This window comes from Equus asinus, chromosome 7 (assembly GCF_041296235.1).
Source record: "Equus asinus isolate D_3611 breed Donkey chromosome 7, EquAss-T2T_v2, whole genome shotgun sequence".
NCBI classification, from domain to species: Eukaryota; Metazoa; Chordata; class Mammalia; order Perissodactyla; family Equidae; genus Equus; species Equus asinus.
Window position 1 is genome coordinate 83,836,368 of NC_091796.1, and position 18,083 is coordinate 83,854,450.

The window sequence follows — 18,083 nt, forward strand, 5'->3', positions numbered from 1 at the left end:
GGCGGGCCCCCAACTCCGGGCCAGGGCCCCAGGAAGCCCCCACGCGCCCGCGCGCAGGCCCCGCCCAGGTAGCCCAGCGCGGGCGCCCCAGGTGAAATTTCTACTTGAAGCTCCAGAGCACTGCTGTGACCAGCAGAGTACTCTGCCGGTCCCCAGGTCACAAGGGAGGAGGCAGGCTCTACTTCTGGGCTGGAGACAGACTGACAGAGACACACACACACACACACTTGTTTGGCTCAGCTCCATGCCCTTCAGCATTTCACATGACCCTGGGCTTTTCTGTGTCAACTTGACTTCAAAGGGCTGGAGGAGATAACCCTCCAAATTCTCTGAATCCCTATGGGGGTCCTGGACCACCTGAGGGCAGCGTTTGAGGGTGAAAAAGTGGAATTGTCTTGCCCAGGTTTCCAGGTTCTTTACTCCTATTGTCTCTGAGCTTTGTTCAAAATGAGCCATAGCCTGCTTAGTTTCATTTTATACATAGAAGGTGAGCTAGGTCAGAGCCTGAATGTGGGTTAGCTATAAATGTGACAGGGACTTGTGAGCCGTGTGGATGGTGCTGCAGCTCAAACAACCCCCCGCAGCCACGCCGGGGAGCAGAGCTGAACCGTGAAGAAACCCTCAGTGGAGAGGCCCAGGAGGCTGGGAAAGGCCACCGTGGGCCTTCTGGAGCGTCGTTCTGGGAGGCCCACTGGAGGATTTGGATTCCTCCTCAGGACTAGGTCACGGTTTGGGAAGGCCTTGGGTTAGTAACTCTCCGTCTGCAACGTGGACTATAACCCCGTGTCCATGACCTGGTTCTGAAGAGAGCTGGCTAACATGCAGAGCTTCCTCATGGCTTTCTAGTGGGGCCTCGCACAGTCGCCGAGTACCTCTGTTTCCTCACTTGTCCGCGTACTGCCTTCTGAACAGACTAACTGCCCATGGCAGTGTGAAATGAATGAAAAGGGATTCAGAGAAGCTTGGGGAAAAGGGGCCAAGTGCTCTCCACAGTCCATTCCAGAGGCTGCCAAAGGCTGGATTAGGCAGCATCAGAATCACCTGGGAAGTTTTTAAAAAACAGAACCCAGCGGGCTGGCCCTGTGGCCGAGTGGTTAAGTTCGCGTGCTCCGCTTCAGCGGCCCAGGGTTTCACAGGTTCGCATCCTGGGCGCAGACATGGCACCACTCATCAAGCCATGCTGAGGCGGCATCCCTCATGCCACAGCTAGAAGGACCCACAACTAAAAATATACAACTATGTACTGGGGAGCTTTGGGGAGAAAAAGGATAAATAAAATCTTAAAAAAAAAAAAGGAACCCAGGGCCCCAGCCAGCGGGTCAAAGGTTCAGGAAATAGGTTAGAAGAGGGAAACGGGCACCTGTGCTTTGTTTGTTTCTAAGTTTTCTAGGTTATTCTGATGTCCAGCTGGGCCTGGGAACCACGATTCAGGCCACCCCACAAAGGCGGCAGCTCTTGGACTTCTCACCGAGGCCTGGCTGGCCGGTGTAGAGCTTCTCGTGGAGGAAGGTGTGGTCTCGGAAGCTCTGCAGTGTGTTTCCCGCGGCTATGATGGCCACCATGACCAGCCAGCTCTGTAACACGTTCAGGAAGCGGCTCATGGCTCCGCTCAGAGAGGGCTTTCTGCCTTGGAAACGAAGGCAAAGGACACGAGATGACAGACGGTTAATCTGCTTTAACCATGAGCTGTCTCACCTCCGTCATTAACCTGGGCCCCCCGACGAGGGCTCTGCTAAGCTTACTTGGTCCATCACTTGATAAATTCCTCTCCGGGTCCCCTGGGCTCATCCATCCCCAGGGATCTTGACACACTTCTCTTACTTCACAGGGTTAGCACACTGCATTTGAATATTTACCTTAAAGCAAAGTGTGCTGGCCTTTACCTAGAGTGTACAAGACTAAATAAGGCAGCGGGTGGAAATGACAAACCCAGCAGAAAAACTGGAGAGAAGAACGGGAAAAGAAGGTCAGTGTACACATATTACTACAAAGTAACCCAATGGACTGCCGTGGAAGACTGCAGAAACTGGTCTCAATATTGAGTCACGCTAACGCTAGTGAACCCACAGTGAACTCTGCACTAAGTGGCACAGTACTTATTTTTGTCTAAGAATTTCTCCAAAAGATTAGCTAAATCAGAATTCATTTCTGTTGGCTGGAGTCAGTCCTCTTATATCTTTACTTGTAGCCCGGTTTTTCTTGCCTTTCCTTTGTAATGCAAGTGGCTCAGTAGTGACTCAATCTACGACCTGCCTGGCTACGGATGACAGATCCTTCCAGCACATAGAAGCCTTATACATTTGAGTGGAACCTATGGTGTAAGGACAATATTTACATCCTCAGCTCTTCTCTACTCTGGTTCTCAGGCACACCACGCTCCGTAAACCAGAATAACAATCTAAAAGTTATAAATAAACTGCTGTGACTTGAGAGCTAGTAAGAAAATTATATGGATGGGCCAGCCCTGGTGGCCTAGTGGATAAGTTCAGTGTGCTCCACTTTGGCGACCCCGGTTCTGTTCCCAGGCATGGACCGACTCATGTCTCGGTAGCCATGCTGTGGCAGCAGCTCACACACCCAAAACCCGGAAGATTGACAACAGCTCTTAGCTAAGGGTGAAACTTCCTCAGCAAGAAAAGAATTATATGGTGATGGAAACAGCAATCTTGTGTTGCAAGAGAAATGATAATAGTTAATAGTTACTAGGCATTTGTGTGTGCCATGCAATGCAAGCACCTAACACATATCATCTCATTTAATCCTTGAACAAGGTAGGTAGGCACTATTTGTATTTGGTTTTTACAGATGAGTGTTGGCACAGAGTTTGAGTGATTTGCTTGAGGTTACACAGCTAATATATGGCAGAGCTGAGACATCTGGTCTCTTGGACTCTACATTGCAATGTTGCCTCACTGAGAAGATCTTGATGAAGTTTCCATTCTTGAGGAAGACAAGCATACCATGTCCACGTCTGTCTTCAAGTTGTATGGGAAATACAATTAGGTCACAATACTTTTTGCCTAAAACAAAAAACTTACATCAAGCCTTGCTGAGCATTGATTTCAGTCAGCTTGATTTACATAAAACCCATGTATATAAAGACTCTAATATTGGAATTCTTCTCATCTTGATGGTGTTTTGGCCCATAGTTCGTCTGTTTTGGATTCACTTCTTTGGCCTCAAGTGGTGATAACACCATCAGGCTTCCTTTGCCTCTCTGGCAGTCTTAGGAGGCTCCTACACTACCCAGCTGAAAAAGATATTAAAGCCAGCAATGACTGAAGACAGTAAGAAGCACCAAAAAGTAAACAACAAAGAGCTCTAGAGGAGGATGGGTGAATGGATGACTGACTCCTTTAGGGAAGGTGGAACACAAAAGTGGACTTTGTGAAAGGCCAGAGAGAACAACGCTCTACTGGACATCACAAGTGGGTACAGCAGGGGCCAGGATCCCTCCATCCTCCTTATTTCTCACCCTTCCTCAACAGGAGACTCAGGGTCAGAAAAGCGGCATGGACAGCTCTCCCCTTTGACAGAATTTATGTCTGTTTCACAGATGCTCTTAGAAATAGCAACAACCTGATGAGGATTATTTTAGACTGGTTACTTTTAAAACTGCAGATGAGAAGTGGGCTTTGAGGAGTGGAATTTGCTTGCCCTTTGATGAGAGACATTTGCATTTGTGAAGGAGGTCTCCATCTGTGGGGGGTGTTTCCTCTCTGCACCAGGAGGAAGGCATGATGGCCTTGTCTTGAAACTCTTACAGGAGAAGGCAAGGACTTAAGTTGTTTACTGTCTGGTAGCCTCATGTAAGTGACCCCACCCCCCAACATCCTCCTTTGTCTTTAGCTGAAGATAATATTTAAGCGGTGGCTTCTGCCATTTACTTAATCCGGTTTGATTCATATCTAAAAGTTATAGGACCACCCAATAACCAGACCCTACCGGCACTGATACCATTTAACAACTCTTTTTACAAAGTCTTTCCTTTGTCTTGTAAAAACATAACTCACATACCTATGCCTTAAATTTAGCCTTTCTCTCCACCCATGTTTGCAGTGGCGGCAGCAGCGCCTCATCCCGCCCGTGGGTCCTGTCCCCACGCTATTCCACACTATTCTCTAAATAAAAGAGCAATACTGCCAGACCTTGAGACTCCAAGAAATCTTTCTTTCGCCTCCTCAGCTCACCAACCCGCATCAAACCCATTAGGGGCGGAGTGGGAAAAGAGTCAAAAATAACTCTTCTGCTGAGAGTTGGGCGCTGCTCCCGCGCTGCGCCGCGGTGACGACATTCGTCCGCGCCCGCAGCCGAACGTTTTCGGCGCCGGGTGGCGGGCGCCTGCGCAGTGGCTCCGAGCGGGCGGTTGCTTGTTGGTTGTTGTAGTAACGGGGGAAGCCGCCTTCCGCGGCCGTGAGCCCGGCTCGGGAAGGAGCAGGGAGGTCGGCGCCGAGCGCGGTCCCCGCCTGCCCGCCCCGAGCCATGGGAAGATGAGCCAGGTAAACGCCTGCGCCGGCGCTCGCCTACCGCGGGAGGTGCGCTCCGCGTCTGGGCGGCACGGCCCGCTGCGCTTCCCTGTTCGAGTCCGGGAGCCGCTGTTGGCTTCCGGGCGCGCCGGGCCGGATCCCGGCGGCGGAGTCGCCCCGTCCTTCTCGAGGGGACCATCGGCGGACCTGCCTGGGGTGGGGGTGGGGGGGTCAGGGGTGGGGCTGAGGCGCTGATCCCTTTAGGGCGGGGACGCTCCTTGGGCGAGTGTCCTTAATCTTCTTCCGACCGTCCTGTCTCTCCCCGCTCTGCAGGCAGCCTAGGACAGGTCGGCACCCCTTCCTCGCCTGGAGGTTTTGTTTGTTTTGCTTTAGCTTAAAGGACATCCCAACATTTTGAGAAAGATCGAGAAATCCCGCTGGGAATCCTTGGAAGGACGCCTTTGAGGTTGTTAGATCCTCAGCCCGTTCCGCTGACGATCTGTGGAACATTATCGGGATCTGCGTTTTTTGGTGCGTTTACAATCTAATCTTACTGTATACATGAATGTATAGAAAAGGTTTGCCACAACCAGAAGGACCCACAACTAAGATATACAACTATATACTGCGGGGATTTGGGGAGCAAAAAGCAGGGGGAAAAAAAAGAAGAAAATTGGCAACAGTTGTTAGCTCAGGTGCCAATCATTAAACCAAAACAAGAAAAGGTTTGGAAGGATTGACATCAGGTGGCTATCTCTCAGTAATGGGACTATGGTCCTTTGAATATTTTCATTTTCTTTATCTGTCATTTCTATTCCTTCCTCAAACACACATGACGAACAGGTAGCTTTTCCCTATGGAAAAAAATTTTGTTAGAAATTGGAAATATCTTAACGTGTATTTGACATTCAGATCATACTTTCAGATGTTTAGTAAGGGAGAATAATTTTTTTTTAAAGATTTTATTTTTCCTTTTTCTCCCAAATCCCCCCCGTACATAGTTGTGTCTTTTTGGATGTGCGTCCTTCTAGATGTGGCATGTGGGATGCGGCCTCAGCATGGCTTGATGAGCAGTGCCATGTCAGCATCCAGGATTTGAAGCAGTGAAACCCCGCGCCACCGAAGCAGAGTGCGCGAACTTAACCACTCAGCCTCAGGGCGGCCCCGGGAGGATAATTTTTGAGTGTTTGGAAGGACAGTTTTTTTTTTTCTCAGCTACTTATGATCTCTGTTCAAGACAACTCTATTAATCCTTTGGTTCAGTGGTTGAATTTGTTTTGGTGTAAACATGAGGGCATTTAACCTGTGTGCTTGTCATAGAGTGTAAAATATTTTCAAGGACCTTAAATCATGAGTTTTTATTTTTAACCTAGGACAGGTTTTTCTAGCAAGGAATCTGTTTTAGGTAGTCGTCCACCTACCTGAGAGTTACCTAAAAGTTAAGCAGGTCTGTCCTTTTGGGGCATGTTAGATATAGTAGATGAAAAGAAAAATGAGAAAGTCGAACTTAATAACAGCTCTTCAAATGCATAGAGGACAGACAGTATGTTTGGACAAAAATCTTGATTTTTGTGGCGTATGTGAGGCACTGTGATAGAAGGTAAGCTTCTAGAGGTTGGCCATCATTTAGGTAGATAGTCATTTTTATTACTTGGAAGATCATCAGCAGTGATCACCAGATAGACAACTGCATTGTGTCTCAGATCATTCGGCGTTCTTACAGGAGTCTGTGCCATCCAAATTGTTTGATCCAGTGAATCTGGAAGGAAAGGTCTCTGAGGCCCCCGTCTGCTGACTGCATGAGAAACCCTAAAGGAAATGCCAGTCGTGATGGCCCGGGACCTGGAGGAAACAGCATCATCCTTGGAGGACGAGGAGGCGGTCAGCCAAGAGTAAGTAACAGCAAGCCTGCTTTTGACCCTTTGCCTCTAGGGTGGAAAATAGTTCTTTTACTCATCTACTCTTTTACCCAATAGGCTTCCTTTGGTATTGTCTCCCTCTGGTTTTAGCTTCTGTCCATGATCTAATTCAAGCTCTTATTCCATCCCCATCAGCTATCTGAAATGAGATAAGGCTCTGGGCTCATGGGTGAACACAAGCTCATGAATGAACATCGGCTCTAGGTGTTGCAGGTAGCTCTTGGTAAACTCTCAATCAGAGCTCCTAATGTAGGAGATCTTGAAATTTTTAGATATTGAAGAAAAGTATGTCTCCAAACTCTGACATTGGTTATGTTGCTTTCTCAGAAGCATTACAGTGATAGGATGATGATAATACTGAGAGGTCAGGTGACTTATCAGAGTAACCGTGGGGCAGGACGTTAGAATTCTGTAGCCTGTGCTGTGTCTGTTGGACCCTGTTGCTTTCCTGAGTTCCTTTGGGTATGAGCCAGGTTTCTTGGTTGCTGGATTCTCATAATAATAGGAATGAATGATAGTGATAAGTGCAGCTGCTATAGATGATGGTAAGGGCTTTAACTACTGTGTCTCATTTAATCTGAAGATGTTACTATTCCCACTTTATTAAGCTCCGTCTCGGAAATATCAAAGCACTTCTTCAGGGACACAGAGAGAGTAAGTGAAGGACTGAGATTCAGGCCTAGTTTTCCTGGATCTTGAAGCACTTTGCTATTTTGCCTCCTTTAATGTTAATACTTGACACAGAGAACAAAGAGAGAGACTGGCTTAAATGTAAGATTAGTTCTTAAGATTCTCTGTGAGTCCCCTTGGATGTGTGTGTGCTGCCTAACCTGAGAAATGGGGATATCATCTCCCAGGCTGTTTTCTAGGGGTATGGTTAGGATCAAACAGAATAATGTGTATGAAATTACTCTGTACATTATAAAGTGCCGTACAAATGTAAGGCATTATTCCAACTGGCTTTGACATTGAATTTAAAGTGGACTTCTTATTTTAAACTTGAAGATTACATTATTTAATATGACTTGAAAAAAATTCTTGAAGTATTAGTAAAGATTTGGGGAAAGGCTTCTCATCATGGTTAGGTTGTAGAACATAATAGAGGTTTGACAATACATTTGGGTCATTCTCATTAGGGTTAATTAAATGGGTAATTCTCTTAGGCCACTTTGCCTTCTCGTGACTTTTGCTTTCTGTGTGCTGCCTCTTACCCGTTTCACAAAATTTTTAACTTCTACAGCAAGCGTCCATCTTTCCGATTTCAAGATCATGCTTTTACTCCATGAATTTCTCTCTTGTTAGTGGGCCTAGAGGTTGGGCCCACCAAGTATTACGTTGAACTATATGAAATTGCACTTTGGGGGGTTAAAAACAGTCAATATTGAGAATTTCAGATGGCTCAACCTAGTATTGTAGTAGGATCTCAAGAAATACTTCCTGACTGAATGGAGGGAGACTTTATGCTTTAGGTCACCTTAGATCCAGGGTTCTTAACCTTTTTAATGCCATGAATCCCTTATCAGAATAATATTTGTAAGGGCTTAAAATAAAATACATATTACGAGGAATACCAATTACATTGAAATGCAGTTGCCAAATTTGAAAAACGTGATATAGTAATATGTGCTTTCTTATTACTACATACATAACAAGATTATTCATTTAAAACATTGGAAAGTTAAATTCTCTAAAGATAGTAGAAGGAAGACTGTTTTTGCTTAGTCAGCGTAAAACCATCACACTGTAGGGTGGTCTTTGATTAACAGTAATACGTGGAGAATACTGGGAAACAGCATAGATGTCAGGACCCCCAGTGTGAGATGTCACCATTTGGTAGCTGAACAGTTGCTTGGGGGAGAGTTGCCAGCTCGTTGTCCAGCCTCATCACAGCAGAGGAGGAGGACTGGGATCACAGGTGATCTAGTGGCAAGTTTAATATCTGCCATCACTTAGAAGTAGTGATAAATGTAGATGATATTTTGAGATATTGGCAACAAATCTAAAATGCTATAAAAAATCTGTAATTTCAGGTAGAGCCCACGGCACAGATAATGCCAATACTGCTGTGCTTTGTTGCCTATGTTCGTAACTGAGAAAGGTTAAATTTCTAATGGAAATCAGTGAAAATAAAGGTGTGATCCCCCCTACGCCACCCAATCCAAATTCATGGAACTTGTGCTCTTCCTTTCAACCTCCTACTGTTGATTTTTAAAAAGCATTTTATTGAGGTCATAATACTTGATAACATTGTGAAATTTCAGGTGTACGTTATTTGTCAGTCACCGTATATATGTGCCCCTTTACCCCTTGTGTGCACTCCCCAACCCCCTTCCCCTCTGGTAACCACTAATCTGTTCTCTTTGTCCATGTGTTTGTTTATCTTCCCCTTAGGAGTGAAATCATACGGTGTTTGTCTTTCTCTCTCTGGCTTAATTCACTTAACATAATACCCTCAAGTTCTATCCGTGTTGTTGCAAATGGGACGATTTTGTGCTTTCTTATGGCTGAGTAGTATTCTGTTGTGTATATATACCTCTTCTGCTTTATCTATTCATCAGTTGATGGGCACTTGGTTTGCTTCCACATCTTGGCTCTTGTGAATAATGCTGCAATGAAGATAGGGGTGCATAAGTCTCTTTGGATTGTTGATTTCACGTTGTTTTGGTAGATACCCAGTAATGGGATAGCTGGATTGTATGGTATTTCTATTTTTAATGTTTTGAGAAATCTCCATACTGTTTTCCAATGTGGCTGCACCAGTTTGCATTCCCACTACCAGTGTATGAGCGTTCTTTTTTCTCCACAACCTCTTCAACATTTGTTTTTTGTCTTGCTAATTATAGCCATACTGACAGGTATAAGTTGATATCTCATTGTAGTTTTGATTTGCATTTCCCTAATAATTAGTGATGTTGAACATCATTTCATGTGTCTGTTGGCCATCTGTATATCTTTTTTGGAAAAACATACATATCCTCTGCCCAGTTTTTGATCGGGTTGTTGGTTTTTTTATTGTTGAGTTGTATGAGTTCTTTATATATTTTGGATATTGACCTATTGTCAGATAAATGATTTGCAAATATTTTTTCCCAGTTGGTGGGTTGTCTTTTTGTTTTGTTCATGGTTTCCTTTGCTTTTCAGAAGCTTTTCAGTGTGATGTAGTCCCATTTGTTAACTTTTTCTTTTGTTTCCCTTCCTAAGTAGACATGGTATTCGAAAAGATGCTACTGAGACCAATGTCAAAGAGTGTAATGCCTGTATTTTCTTCTAGGAGTTTTATGGTTTCAGGCCTTACATTCAAGTCTTTAATCCATTTTGAGTTAATTTTTGTGTATGCTGCAAGATAATGGTCTACTTTCATTCTTTTGCATGTGGCTGTCCAGTTTTCCCAGTACTGTTTATTGAAGAGACTTTCCTTTTTCCTTTGTATGTTCTTGGCTCCTCTGTTGAAGATTAACTATCCATAGATGTGTGGTTTTATTTCTGGGCTTTCAATTCCGTTCCATTGATCTCTGTCTCTTTTTGTGCCAGTACCATGCTGTTTTGATTACTGTATAGCTTTGTAGTATATTTTGAAGTCAGGGATTGTGATGCCTCCAGCATTGTTCTTTTTTCTCCGGATTCTTTGGGTATTTGGGGTCTTTTGTTGTTCCATATAAATTTTAGGATTCTTTGTTCTATTTCTGTGAAGAATGTCATTCAGATTCTGATTGGGATTGCATTGAATCTGTGGATTGTTATAGGAAGTATGGACATTTCAACTATGTTTATTCTTCTGAGCCATGAGCATGGAAAATCTTTTCATTTCTTTATGTCTTCTTCAGGTTCTTTCAATAATGTATAGTTTTCAGTGTACAGGTCTTTCACCTCTTTTGTAAAGTTTATTCCTAGATTATTGTTTTTCTTGCAATTGTAAATCGGAATGTATTCTTGATTTCTCATTCTGCTAGTTTATTTGTAGTGTATAGAAATGCAACTGGTTTTTTTTAATTGATTTTGTACCCTGCCACTTTGCTGTAGTTGTTGATTATTTCTAAGCATTTTCTGATGGATTCTTTAGGGTTTTTTGTATATAAAATCATGTCATCTACAAACAGCGAGAGTTTCACTTCTTCCTTTCCAATGTGGATTCCTTTTATTTCTTTCTCTTGCCTAATTGCTCTGGCCAAAACCTTCAGTACTATGTTGAATAAGAGTGGCGAGAGTGGGCACCCTTGTCTTGTTCTTGTTCTCAGAGGGATGGCTTTCAGTTTTTCACCGTTAAGTATGATGTTGGCTGTGGGTTTGTCATATATGGCCTTTATTATGTTGAGGTACTTTCTTTCTTATATGTATTTTATTCAGTTTTTATCATGAGTGGATGTCGAATCTTGTCCAAGGCTTTGTCTGCATCTATAGATGATCATGTGATTTTTAGTCCTCATTTTGTTGATGTGGTGTATCACATTGATTGATGTGCGGATGTTGAACCATCCCTGCATCCCTGGTATAAATCCCACTTGATCATGGTGTATGATCCTTTTAATGTATTGCTGTATTCTGTTTGCCAATATTTTGTTGAGGGTTTTTTCATCTGTGTTCATCAGCAACAACAGTGGCCTGTAATTTTCCTTCTTTGTGTTGTCCTTGTCTGGTTTTGGTATCAGGGTAATGTTGGCCTCATAGAATGAGTTAAGAAGTGTTCCAACTTCTTCCATATTTTGGAATAGTTTGAGAAGGATAGGTATTAAATCTTCTTTGACTGTTTGGTAGAATTCTCGAAACACACCACCTGATCCTGGACTTTTGTTTTTTGGGAGGTTTTTGTTTCAATAGCATTTATTTCTGCTCTGATTTTTATTATTTCTCTCCTTCTGCTGACTTTGGGCTCTGTTCTTGTTTCTCTAGTTAAGTTAGGTGTAGTTTAAGATTGCTTGTTTGGGATTTTTCTTGTTTGTTAAGATGTGCCCGTATTGCGATGAATTTTCCTCTTAATACAGCTTTTGCTGTATCCCATATGAGTTGGTATGGCATGTTATCATTTTCATTTGTCTCCAGGTATTTTTTGATTTCTTCTTTGATTTCTTCTGTGATCCATTGCTTGTTCCATAGCATATTGTTTAGTCTCCACATCTTTGTGCCTTTCTCCTTGTAATTAATTTTTAGTTTTATAGCATTATGATCGAAGAAGATGCTTGTTTATTATTTCAATTTTTTTAAATTTGTAGAGGCTTGCCTTGTTTCCCAACATATGATCTATCCTTGAGAATGTTCCATCTGCAGTTGAGAAGAATGTGTATTCTGCTGTTTTTGGATGGAGTGTTCTATATATGTCTATTAAGTCCAACTGTTTTAGCTTCTCATTTAATTCCACTGTTTCCTTGTTGATTTTCTGTCTGGATGATCTGTCCATTGATGTGAGTGGGATGTTGAGGTCCCATACTATTATTGTGTTATTTTTAATATCTTCTTTTAGGTTTGTTAATAGTTGCTTTATGAACTTTGGTGCTCCTGTGTTGGGGGCATAGATATTTATAAGTGTTATTTCTTCTTGATGAAGTGTCCCTTTGATCATTATGTATTGGCCCTCTATGTTGCTCTTTATCTGCCTTATCTTGAAATCTGTTTTGTCTGATATAAGTATTTCAACACCTGCTTTGTTTTGTTTGCTATTAGCTTGGAGTATTGTCTTCCACCCCTTCACTCTGAGCCTGTGTTTGTCCTTGGGGTTGAGGTGTCTTTCCTGGAGGCAACAAATTGTTGGGTCTTGTTCTTTAATCCATTTTGCCACTCTGTGTCTTCTTGTTTGAGAGTTCAATCCATTTATATTGAGGGTGGTGAGTACTGATGCATGAGGGCTTAATGCTGTCTTTCTGTTGCTCATTATCCAGTTTTACTTTGTTACCTTTGTTTCTCATCCTGTGTGTTTTAGCCTACCCATTGACTTCTGCAATTTCTTATGCTGGGTTTCTTAGATTTTTCCTTATTTACGTTTTGTGTCTCTGTTCTGTTTTTTAGTTTAGTGGCTACTCTGAAGTTTGTATTCAGAATCTCGTGTATAATATAGTCCATTTTCTGGTGGTCTCTTACTTACTTGGGCTAGATGGATTTAGTCCCTTTGCTCTTCCCCTCCTAAGTCATTATTTTCATCTCTTATTCCAATTCGTGTTGTGAGTTTGTGGTTAGAGTGATAAGATCGTCTTTGCTTTGGTGGTTTCCTTCCCTTTATCCTAATGCTATAGTTGAATATTTGCTATCCTCTCTGATTCTGTCTCTTTGTCTCCCTACTCTGTGATTTGTGACCCCTTTCTCCCTTGTTTTCTTTTTTCAGGTATGAGAGCCTTCTTGAGGATTTCTTATAGTGGAGGTTTTTTGTTTTTTGGTTTTTTTTACGGAGTCCCTTAGCTTTTGTTTGTCTGGAAAAGATTTAATTTCTCCCTCATATCTGAAGGATATTTTTGCTGGATAGAGTATTCTTGGCTGAAATTTTTATCCTGTAAAGTTTTGAATATGTCATTCCTTTCTCTCCTAGCTTGTATGGTTTCTGTAGAGAAATCCACTGAAAGTCTGATAGGGGTTCCTTTGCAGGTTATTTTCTTCTGTCTTGATGCCCTGAGTATTGTTTCTTTGTCATTCACTTTTGCCAGTTTTACTACTATATGCCTTGGAGTAGGTCTTTTTACATCGACAAATCTAGGAGATCTAAAAGCTTCCTCCACACAAATTTCTCCCTCAATAGAAGAAAATTTCCCAAATCTATTTCTTTGAACACTCTTTCTGTTCCATTTTCCTTTTCCACACCCTCAGGGATTCCGATAATTCTTAAATTGGATTTCCTCATTGAATCTGCTATTTCTCGGAGATTTTCTTCAGTTTTAAAAATTCTTAGTTCTCTTTCTTCCACTGTCTGGAGCCATTCAACCTGTCTATCTTCGATCATGCTAATTTACTCCTCTATGGTGTCTACATGGTCATTCAGGGAATCCATATTCTGTTTTATCTGATCCATTGTATTTTTCATCTCTAGTATTTCTGATTGATTCTTCTTTATAGTTTCAATCTCTTATGTGAAGTAACTCCAGAGCTCGACTTGTTTCTCTATATTTCCATTTACCTCATTGAGTTTTTTGATGATAGCTACTCTGAACTCATTTTCACTTAGTTTACTTAATTCCAAGTCCTCAGGACTTAATTCTGTGTTTTTATTGTTTTCCTTCTGGTCTGGAGCTTTTATAAATTGGTGGATGGTAGAGGAGCGGTTTTTGTGCATGCTATTATTCAGTTGCAGTTACAGCCTGTTGCCACTAGATGGGGGTCGAGAGCCACGCGTTCTGAGCCCTCTGCCTTCAGCCACAATGGCGGGCATGCAGCCTGGGTTGGGGGAGGGGGGGCACTTTCTCTCGCACTGACCTTGATTCTGATCAGCTCTCGCTTTCTGGTTTCCCAGGGCCCTGGCTTGATGGGGTCCCCACACGTGAAAGCTTTCCCCCATTAGCAGATTTCTGCAGCATAGGCAGTGGGAGTCCTTGACGATCCCCAGACGCGTGGCCCCTCCCTCGCTCCTTCCCTCACCCACAGCAGCGATCGCAGTCTCTAGAGGAGGGAGCGAAGATCTCTCTTACCCCATTCCAGCTCCTCCGATGGCGGCTCCAGCCTCTCCGCCCTCCGTCGTTTGGCTGCTGTGGGTCTCTGACAATCTCTGTATTATTAGAATTATTGGTTGAAATTCAGTTGTTCATGTTTTGGTTGTACTTTGGAGGGGAGAGAGTCCTGGGTGAGCTCACTCCGCCCTTTAGCTGACGTCCCTCAACAACTTTTTCAACGTGGTCCCATTTTTTCTGTTTTTTGGGAGGTTTTTGATTACAGTTATAGTGTCTTTACTTGTGATTGGTCTAGTTAGCTTCTCTCTTTCTTCTAGATTCAGTTTTGGGAGGGTGTATGAGGCTACGAATTTATCTGTTTCTTCTAGGTTATCCAATTTGTGGGCATAAAGTTTTTCATAGTATTCTCTTGTAATCCTTTGTGCAATTCCCTTGTAATCTCTATTTCATTTCTAATTTTATTTATTTGATCTTCTTTTTTTTCTTAGTAGATCTGGCTAAGAGTTTGTCAGCTCTCTTTATCTTCTCAAATAACCAGTTCTTTGTTTCATTTATCCTTTCTACTGTTTTTTTAGTCTCTATTTCATTTATTTCTGCTCTAATTTTTATTATTTCTCTTCTGCTGACTTCTTCTTCTCTCCTTTTTCTAGGTCTATTAGGTGTAATTTAAGATTACTTGAGATTTTTCCTTCTTAAGGTGGGCCCATATTGCTTTGAATTTCCTTCTTAGGACCTCTTTTGCTGCATCCCATGAGTTGGTATGATTTATTTTCATTTTCATTTATCTCCAGATATTTTTTGATGTCTCCTTTAATTTCTTCATTGATCCATTGGTTGTTCAGTAGCATGTTGTTTAGTTTCCACATATATGTCACTTTGCCAGCTTTTTTCTTGTAGTTGATTTCTGGTTTCATAGTATTATGTTTGGAAAAGATGCTTGATATGATTTCAGTCTTCTTAAATTTATTGAAGGTTGCCTTGTTTCCCATCGTACAGTCTATCTTTGGAATGTTCCACGTGTACTTGAGAAGAATGTATGCTCTGCTGTTTTTGGGTGGTGTGTTCTATATATCTATAAATCCATCTGATCTAGTGTATCATTTAATTCCACTATTTCCTTGTTGACTTTCTGTCTGGATCATCTATCCATTAATGTAAGTAGGATGTTGAGGTCCCCTGCTATTATTGCGTTGCTGTTAATTTCTCCCTTTAGGTCTGTATTTTAATAGTTACTTTATGTACTTTGGTGCTCCTGTGTTAGGTGCATATATATTTATGCGTTATGTCCTCTTGGTAGAGTGTCCCTTTTATCATTAAATACTGCCCCTCTTTGTCTCTCATTTTCGTTTTTATCTGGAAGTCTACTTTGTCTCATGTAAGTATGGCAACACCTGCTTTCTTTTGTTTGCCATTTGCTTGAAGTATCGTCTTCCATCCCTTCACTCTGAGCCTGTGTTTGTCTTTAGAGCTGAGATGTGTTTCCTAAAGGCAGCATATTGTTGGGTCTTGTTTTTTAATCTGTCCAGCCCCTCTGTGTCTTTTGATTGGACAATTCAATCCATTTACATTTAGAGTGATTATTGATATATGAGGGCTTAATATTGCCATTTTATCTGTTGTCTTCCCATTGTTCTGTATTTCCCTTATTTCTCGTTCCGTGTATTTCTGACTGTCAGTTCAGTTTGGTGATTCTCTGTGATAGTTTTCTCCTTGTTCTCTGTATTTATCATTTGTGTCTCTGTTCTGATTTCTTGTTGAGTGGGTAGCATGAAGTTTGTATAAAAGATCTCATAGATGAGATAGTCCATTTTCTGATAGTCTCTTATCTCCTTACTCTAAGCAGGGTCCATCCCTTTCCTCTTCCCTGTCCAATTTATTGTTGTCACAACTTATTTCATTTTGGTTTGTGAGTTTGTGATTAAAATGAATTGTTTACAGTTATTTTTGATGCTTTCCATCCCTTTCACTATAATGTTATAATTGTTTGCTAACCTGTTCTGATGGAGAGCTGCAATTTTCTCATTTTGTATGTCAGTTTATCTCCTTGCACAACGCTTTGTAAACCTTATCTTTCTCTTTTCAGATATGAAGGCCTTCTTGATGATTTTGTGGGGGATCTTGTGACAATTAACTCCCTCAGCTTTTGTTTACCTGGGAAAGTTTTTATTTCTCCATCGTATCTGAAGGATAGTTTCCCTGGATAGAATATTCTTGGCTGAAAGTTTTTGCCTCTTGATATTTTGAATATATCATTCTACTCTCTCCTAGCCTGTAAGGTTTCTGCAGAGAAATCCACTGAAAGCCAGATAGGGGTTCCTTTGTAGGTGGTTTTCTTCTGCCTTGCTGCGCTTAATATTTTTTCTTTGTCATTGACTGTTCCTAGTTTTACTAATATATGTCTTGGAGAAGGTGTTTTTAAATTCATGTAATTAGCAGTTCTGTTATCTTCATTTTACATGTAATCCAGATCCTTCCCCAGGTTTGGGAAGTTCTCAGCTATTATTTCTTTGAAGAAGCTCTCTGCTTTTTTCTCCCTTTCTTCTCCATCTGGAATATTTATAATCTTTATGTTGCATTTCCTAATTGAGTTTGATATTTCTTGGAGAATTTCTTCATTTCATTCCAGTGTTACTTCTCTCTCCTCCTCCACCTGAAGCATTTCTATATTTCTGTCTTCTAAATTACTAATTCTATCCTCCATAATATCAGCTCTAGTTTTAAAGGATTCCAGATATTTTTATGTCTCATTCATTGTGTTCTTCATCCCCAGCATTTCTGACTGAACAAGATTGAGTCACATTGGGAAGACAGTCCAGGCCTGACAATCCCTTCCTCCAACCACCTGAGCTCTCAGTTAACTGGCTGGTCGCTAACTCCTTTCAGGACATGGAAACCTGTTTATTAATTTGTCCATTCATTTGTAAGCACCTGTTATGCCCAGAGCCCTGAGCCACAGGAGAGATGTCTTAGTGAAGGTTCCAGTCCCCCAACAAGTTTCCCATTGAGTCAGAAGAGGAGATGGAGGAGGAGGGGAAGAGGACAGGAGAAGAGAGAAGGAAGAGGGGGAAACAGAAACCACCAGAAAACCAAGGCCAGGATCCCAGTAAACTCAGCAAGCACAGAGAGGGTAGGGAATGCGTTCCTGCAAGCACAGGCTGATGACAGGAAGGCAGGAGGTGAGCAGGTGCCCAGCCAGCAGAGAACACCTCACAAGCACTGTAGCTTCTTTCTGGTGGTTGTGGTAAAAGATACTCAGCTTAAAATTTCCCATTTTAACCATTTACCACCATAATCATTTTTAACTGTACAGTTCACTGGCAATAAGGACATTCACATTATTCTGCAACCATCACCTCCACCCATTTCCAGAACTTTCTTCATCTTGCTCCACTGAAACTCTGTACCCCTTAAACAAGAACTCCCCATTCCCTCCCCGCTGGCAGCCACCATGTGACTTTCTGTCTCCATGAATTTGACTACTGTAGTCACCTGTGCTATAATAAACATATATTTGGTCTTCGCCCCCATTCCTGGAATTTCCTGAGTGATAGTAGAGTCTTTTGTTATTCATAAGGGGCCCCTTTCCAGTTTATGCTAATCAGGTCACTTAGAGTGAACAGGGGCCCTTGACAGCCTCATCTTGGAGTTGGTCACCAGAAGAACTGCCTAGTCATCAGAGTTTGGGAACTTCCAACCCCACCCTCTTCCCACCTCTGAGCAGGAGAGGGGAACTGGACATTGAGCTCTATAAACACTCTTCAACAAGGAAATTCAGTGAGCTTTCAGGGTGGTGAACACATCACATCAAAGTGCTGGGAGGGTGGTGCCCCCAGAGAGGACATGCAAGCTCTCTGCCCCTCCCCCACACCTCCCCCTGGCATCTCTTCCATTTGCCTGGTCCTGAGTCGGATCCTTTGTAACAAACCAGGAAATGTAAGTAAAATGTTTACCTGCGTTCTGTGAGCCGTTCTAGAAATTACAGAACCTGAGCGGGGGTTCTGGAAACTCCCAGTTTATAGTCAGTCAGAAGCATGGGGGGGCGCCCAGGATTTGGAAATGGCATCTGAAGTGGAGGCAGTCCTGTGGAACTGAGCCCGTAACTTGTGGGGTCTGCACTA

General features: G+C 42.4%; 1 long non-coding RNA gene across 1 annotated transcript; it reads left to right on the forward strand.

Annotated features, from left to right (window-relative positions):
- The first annotated feature begins 4,308 nt into the window (after nucleotides 1-4,308).
- Nucleotides 4,309-17,501, forward strand: LOC123287167 (uncharacterized). The gene is made up of 4 exons (XR_006530242.2): nucleotides 4,309-4,499; nucleotides 4,800-4,997; nucleotides 6,190-6,358; nucleotides 16,736-17,501. It is a non-coding gene; the product is annotated as an uncharacterized lncRNA (long non-coding RNA).
- Nucleotides 17,502-18,083: the final 582 nt, after the last annotated feature.